Raw genomic sequence first — 6,342 nt, forward strand, 5'->3', positions numbered from 1 at the left:
CGGTGTGGATGTATCCACATGGAGATGGTGTGAAGGCATGGAATATGGAGCAGTTAGAGGGTGGATGGGACTGTGATGAATGGAATATGTAGTGTAAAATATAAATGAAAAATAAAATTAAATTTAAAAAGAAATACAAAGAAATAAATAATATACCCAATGATAAATAAATAAACAAAGGAAGAAAGGAGATAAAAGGAGAGAGAGAAGGAAAGGGAGAGGGTAAGGGGCAGGCAGAGGGGAGACAGAGAGAAAGAGAGAGAGAGAGAGAGAGAGAGAGAGAGAGAGAGAGAGAGAGAGAGAGAGAGAGAGAGAGAGAGAGGACATCCTGAGCTTTGCAATAAAATGGATGGAACTAGAAAATATTATCCAGAGTGAGGTAACTCAGACCCAAAAGGACATGCATGGCATGTACTCAGTAATAAGTTGATGTTAGCCAAAAAAGTACACAGCACCCATGAAACAGTCCATAAAACTCATAAAGTTTAACAAGATGGAGGTCCCAAGTTAGAATGCCTCCATCCAACTTGGGAAGAAGAAGAAAGAAATCACATGGGAGGGAGGCAGGGATGGAAGGAACTGGTTGGGAAATGGGACAGGGAGATGGAGAGGAGAACATGATAAGGTATTGGGTGGAGGGAAAGGATTGAAGCCCTGAGGGCCAGCAGAAAGAATGGAAGCAGGCAAACTTTGAGGTAGGAGGGTGGGAGACCCTGCAAATGGTACCCGAGAACAGGGAGATGAGAGAATCTCATGACTCAAAGGGAGTGACAAAGAAATCCTGTGCAGTAGGTAGAGGGACCTAGTAGAGCCCGCTTCCAGCAGAAAGATAGGGCATCAAGTGTTCGATGGGGTTATCATTCTACAGTCAAAACTCTAATCCATAATTGTTCCTGTCAAAAAGAACTGCAGTGAAAAAAATTCAGAGAAGACTGAGGAAAAGGAGGTCCCACTAAAGGCTCAAAGTGGTGTCCAACTCAAGGGGAGACCCAAAGGCCTGACACTATTACAGAGGCCATGGTGTTCTCCCATCACTGCCCTCCTAAAGACCCAACATGCAGCTGAAAGAGGTAGATGCAGATATTTACACCCAACAAATGGAAAGAAGCTACTGACCCCCTTGGTTGCATTATGAAAAAACTGGAGGAAGCTGAGTATGAGGGAAACCCTGTATGAGTACCAGCAAGTAGTCTCAATTAACCTGGACCCTGAGATCTTTTAGACATTGGACCACAAACCATGCAGCATACATCAGCTGATATGAGACTACCAACACATATACAGCAGAGGAGTGTGGGGTTTGTGTTCAGTTAGAGAACATGTACCAAAACCCTCCAGAGACTTGAGGCCCAGAGAACGAGGAGGACTAGAGGGGTCCAGTGTGGGGAGAAAACCTCCGAGATATGGGGAGATGTATGGGATATGAACAGTGATAGGGTAGACCAGCAGGGTGATAACGACTGTAGTATAAGAAAGATTATATAAAAAATTTTAAAATGTGTATAAATTGCCTGATATGATAAATAGATATAGAACTCCAGTCCTCAACCAAAAGAAAACATAGCCTTTTTCATTGATTTATTTGCTTCTTCCTTCATTTATTCATTTACATATTCACTTTATATCTCTTGTGTAGTGGTGGTTCCTTCTATCCACCCAGTCTCCCTTCAAACAGCCCCACTCCTCATTTACCCACGTCTTCTCCTCTGAGAAGAGGGATTCCCGTTTTGGGTATGAACTTACCCTGGCCCATTAAGTAACTGCAGTACTAAGCTCGTTTTCTTCACCATCTTCAAGTGAGTCTGGACAACACAGTCCAGTCAGGGTGTGCAGGATACAGAGACAGGCATCAGAGACAGGAACAACGCCCAAACCAGTTGTATGACACACAAAGACAATGCTGTACATGGTTTAAACGTGTTTGTAGGCCTATATCAAGCCCATGTTAGCATTTTGGTGGTTTGTTGTTGAATCACAGTGAGTCCTCAAAGGACCAGGTTGGTTGTTTCTATTGGTCTTCTTGAGTTTCTATCTTCTTTGGGTCCAGGGATCCTTCCCCCAGAAAAGACGTTCTGCATCCGGCCCAATGTTAAACTGTGTGTCTCTGCACTTGTTTCCATTGCTGGATGGAGCCTCTCAAGCCCAGATATGCTAGGCTTCTGTCTGCAAGTACAACATGGTGTCATTAATAGTGCCAGGGATTGGATTTTGTTCATGAGATGGATCATCAGTTGAGCCAGTCGTTGTTTGGCCATTCTATCAGTTTCTGTTTCATTTTTTCACTGAATGTATTTTAGACAGGACACATTTTGGGTTCTGTTCATGTTTTCGTGCCTTCATTCATCCACTGGGAGTCCTGCCAGGTTATATGAGGTGACCACATTGGCTTCCATATCTCTCAATACTAGGAGTCTTAGAGATTCACAGCAGACAACCTCAAGCATGGCCCCAGGCACATCTTAAAGATGCCACCATATTATTTCCTTTCTCTTTACACTGCTGTCCCTCCAGATGATGTCCCTACCACAGCCAGTCTCATACCATGCACTCCCAACATATACACTCAAAACATATTTTATTTTCCCTTCTGAGTGAGATCCAAACACCCTCCCTTGGGCCCTCCTTTTTATTTGGCTTCTTTGGTTTGTGGACTACTTTATATTTACACTTTATGTTGTGAAAAAGATGCACTAATAAGTGAAGACATACAATGCTTCACTTTTTCAGTCTGGGTTACATCAGTATAGTATTCACAGTATACTCTTCATCAGTTTTCTCTAACTGCTTGCAAAATTAATAATGTCTTGTATTTAGTAGCTTAGTAGTATTTCATTGTATAAAAGAGAAGCATCTTATTCACCCATTTTTAAGGCGAAGGACATGTGTATTGTGCCAAGTCTCCAGTTATTAAGAACAAAGCTGCTAGGAATATAGTTGAACAAGTGTCCTTCTGGGGTGGCAGAGCAAATTTTGGGTAAATACTCAGGTGTGGCAAAACTGGGTCTTGAGATAGAGCTAATCACAATTGTCTGAGAAACCACAATATGCTTTTCCAAATTAAATGAAGAACTTTGTACACCCATAAGAAACTGATATGTGTTCCCCTCACTCCAAATCCATGGCACCATTTGCTATGATTTGTGGTTTTTACCTCAGTTATTCTTACAGGTGACAAACAGATTAATTAAATTCAGAGACATTTTTGATTTGAAATTCCTTGATGAGTAAGAATTTTGAACTTTTCTTCAAGTGTTTCTAGGTCATTTGATCTTCCTGTTTTGACAATGCCCTGCTTAGCACTGAGCCCTATTTACCCTACTAATAAATTGGATTATTTCTTTTGTGGTCATCTAATTTTGTCTGTCCTTTATATATGTTTGATTATAACACTGTCAGGTGAAGGATCGGTGATGATATTTTTCTCATTTATTGGTTTCAATTTTGTGGTTTTGAAGCTTAACTTTTCCTTACAGAAGGTTTTTCAATTCATTGAGGGCCATGTTTAGGAACTGTTAATCTCAATGCCTGAATTATTGGTATTCTATTTACAAAGGTGTTTCCTGTGCCAAAGTGTTTGAGCAGTTATCCAGTTCCTTTTGTGACGGGTTTTATGTTGCAGTCTTTGATTCACATTTTCCTGAGTTTTGTGCAGACTGATCTATTTGCTTTCCTCTACATGTAGACATCCAGTTTGTCCAGCATTGTTTATTGAGGATGCTTTCTCTTTTGCACAGTTTAGTTTTGGCTTCTTCTTCAAAAGTCAAATGTCATTAGGTTAGATGGTTTGCTTTTCAGTTTTCAGTTTGACTCCAAAATTCCAACTGTCCATTATCATGTAAAATCATGTAGTACTTAGTACTACTGGCCTGTATGACAGCTTGAAATCAGTGTTCATTATACCTTCAGAATTTCGTTTTTTATTTACTACTTTATTTCTTTGATACATAACAGTTTTAATATCCTGGGATTTTTTTTCATATGAAATTGAGAATTACTCGTTCAGGAATAGAAAGGATAATGCTAGAATTTTTTTTTGGATTTGCATTGAATCTGTAAATTACCTTTGGTACAATGGCCAGTTTTTCCCATATTAATGTACCAGGAACATTGGGGATTTTCCAACTTCTGATACCTTCCTCAAAATCTTTCTTCAGAGACTTATCAATTCTTCATACACACCTTTCACTTCCTTGTTTAGAATAATACCAATAAATCTGATATTATTGAGAAAGCAATTTGTATTGGGATGAAACCAAGTAGGTTTCATCCCAGGGATGCAGGGATGGTTCAATATTCGGAAATCCATCAACGTAATCCAGTATATAAACAAACTCAAAGACAAAAACCACATGATCATCTCGTTAGATGCAGAAAAAGCATTTGACAAGATCCAACACCCATTCATGATAAAAGTCTTGGAAAGATCAGGAATTCAAGGCCCATACCTAAACATGATAAAAGCAATCTACAGCAAACCAGTAGCCAACATCAAAGTAAATGGTGAGAAGCTTGAAGCAATCCCTCTAAAATCAGGGACTAGACAAGGCTGTCCACTTTCTCCATACCTATTCATCATTGTACTTGAAGTCCTAGCCAGAAAACAAAAGGAAATCAAAGGGATACAAATTGGAAAAGATGAAGTCAAAATATCACTTTTTGCAGATGATATGATAGTATATATAAGTGACCCTAAAAATTCCACCAGAGAACTCCTAAACCTGATAAACAGCTTCGGTGAAGTAGCTGGATATAAAATTAACTCAAACAAATCAATGGCCTTTCTCTACACAAAGAATAAACAGGCTGAGAAAGAAATTAGGGAAACAACACCCTTCTCAATAGTCACAAATAATATAAAATATCTTGGCGTGACTCTAACTAAGGAAGTGAAAGATGTGTATAATAAAAACTTCAAGTCTCTGAAGAGAGAAATTATAGAAGATCTCAGAAGATGGAATGATCTCCCATGCTCATGGATTGGCAGGATCAACATTGTAAAAATGGCTATCTTGCCAAAAGCAATCTACAGATTCAATGCAATCCCCATCAAAATTCCAACTCAATTCTTCAACGAATTGGAAAGTGCAATCTGCAAATAAATCTGGAATAACAAAAAACCTAGGATAGCAAAAACTGTTCTCAAGGATAAAACATCCTCTGGTGGAATCACCATGCTGGACCAAAAGCTTTACTACAGAGCAATTGTGATAAAAACTGCATGGTACTGGTATAGTGACAGACAGATAGACCAATGGAATAGAATTGAAGACCCAGAAATGAACCCACACACCTACGGTCACTTGATCTTCGACAAGGGAGCTAAAACCATCCAGTGGAAGAAAGACAGCATTTTCAACAAATGGTGCTGGCACAACTGGTTGTTAACATGTAGAAGAATGGGAATCGATCCATTCCTATCTCCTTGTACTAAGGTCAAGTCTAAGTGGATCAAGGAACTTCACATAAAACCAGAGACACTGAAACTTATAGAGGAGAAAGTGGGGAAAAGCCTAGAAGATATGGGCACAGGGGAAAAATTCTTGAATAGTACAGCAATGGCTTGTGCTGTAAGATCAAGAATTGACAAATGGGACCTCATGATACTGCAAAGCTTCTGCAAGGCAAAAGACACCATCAATAAGACAAAAAAAAGAAAAAAAAAACACCAACAGTTTTGGAAAGGGTCTTTACCTATCCTAAATCAGATAAGGGACCAATATCCAATATATATAAAGAACTCAAGAAGGTGGACTTCAGAAAATCAAATAACCCCATGAAAAAATGTGGCTCAGAACTGAACAAAGAATTCTCACCTGAGGAATACCGAATGGCAGAGAAGCACCTTAAAAAATGTTCAACATCCTTAATCATCAGGGAAATGCAAATCAAAACAAACCTGAGATTCCACCTCACACCAGTAAGAATGGCTAAGATCAAAAATTCAGGTGACAGCAGATGCTGGCGAGGATGTGGAGAAAGAGGAACACTCCTCTATTGTTGGTGGGATTGCAAGCTTGTACAACCACTCTGGAAATCAGTGTGGCGGTTCCTCAGAAAATTGGACATAGTACTACTGGAGGATCCAGCAATACCTCTCCTGGGCATATATCCAGAAGATGTCCCAACCGGTAAAAAGGACACATGCTCCACTATGTTCATAGCAGCCCTATTTATAATAGCCAGAAGCTGGAAAGAACCCAGATCTCCCTCAATAGAGGAATGGATACAGAAAATTATGGTACATTTACACAATGGAGTACTACTCAGCTATTAAAAAGAATGAATTGATGAAATTCCTAGCCAAATGGATGGACCTGGAGGGCATCATCTTGAGTGAGGTAA

This window comes from Mus caroli, unplaced genomic scaffold (genome assembly GCF_978045245.1).
Source record: "Mus caroli unplaced genomic scaffold, Mus_caroli_1 scaffold_22, whole genome shotgun sequence".
Lineage (NCBI taxonomy): Eukaryota > Metazoa > Chordata > Mammalia > Rodentia > Muridae > Mus > Mus caroli.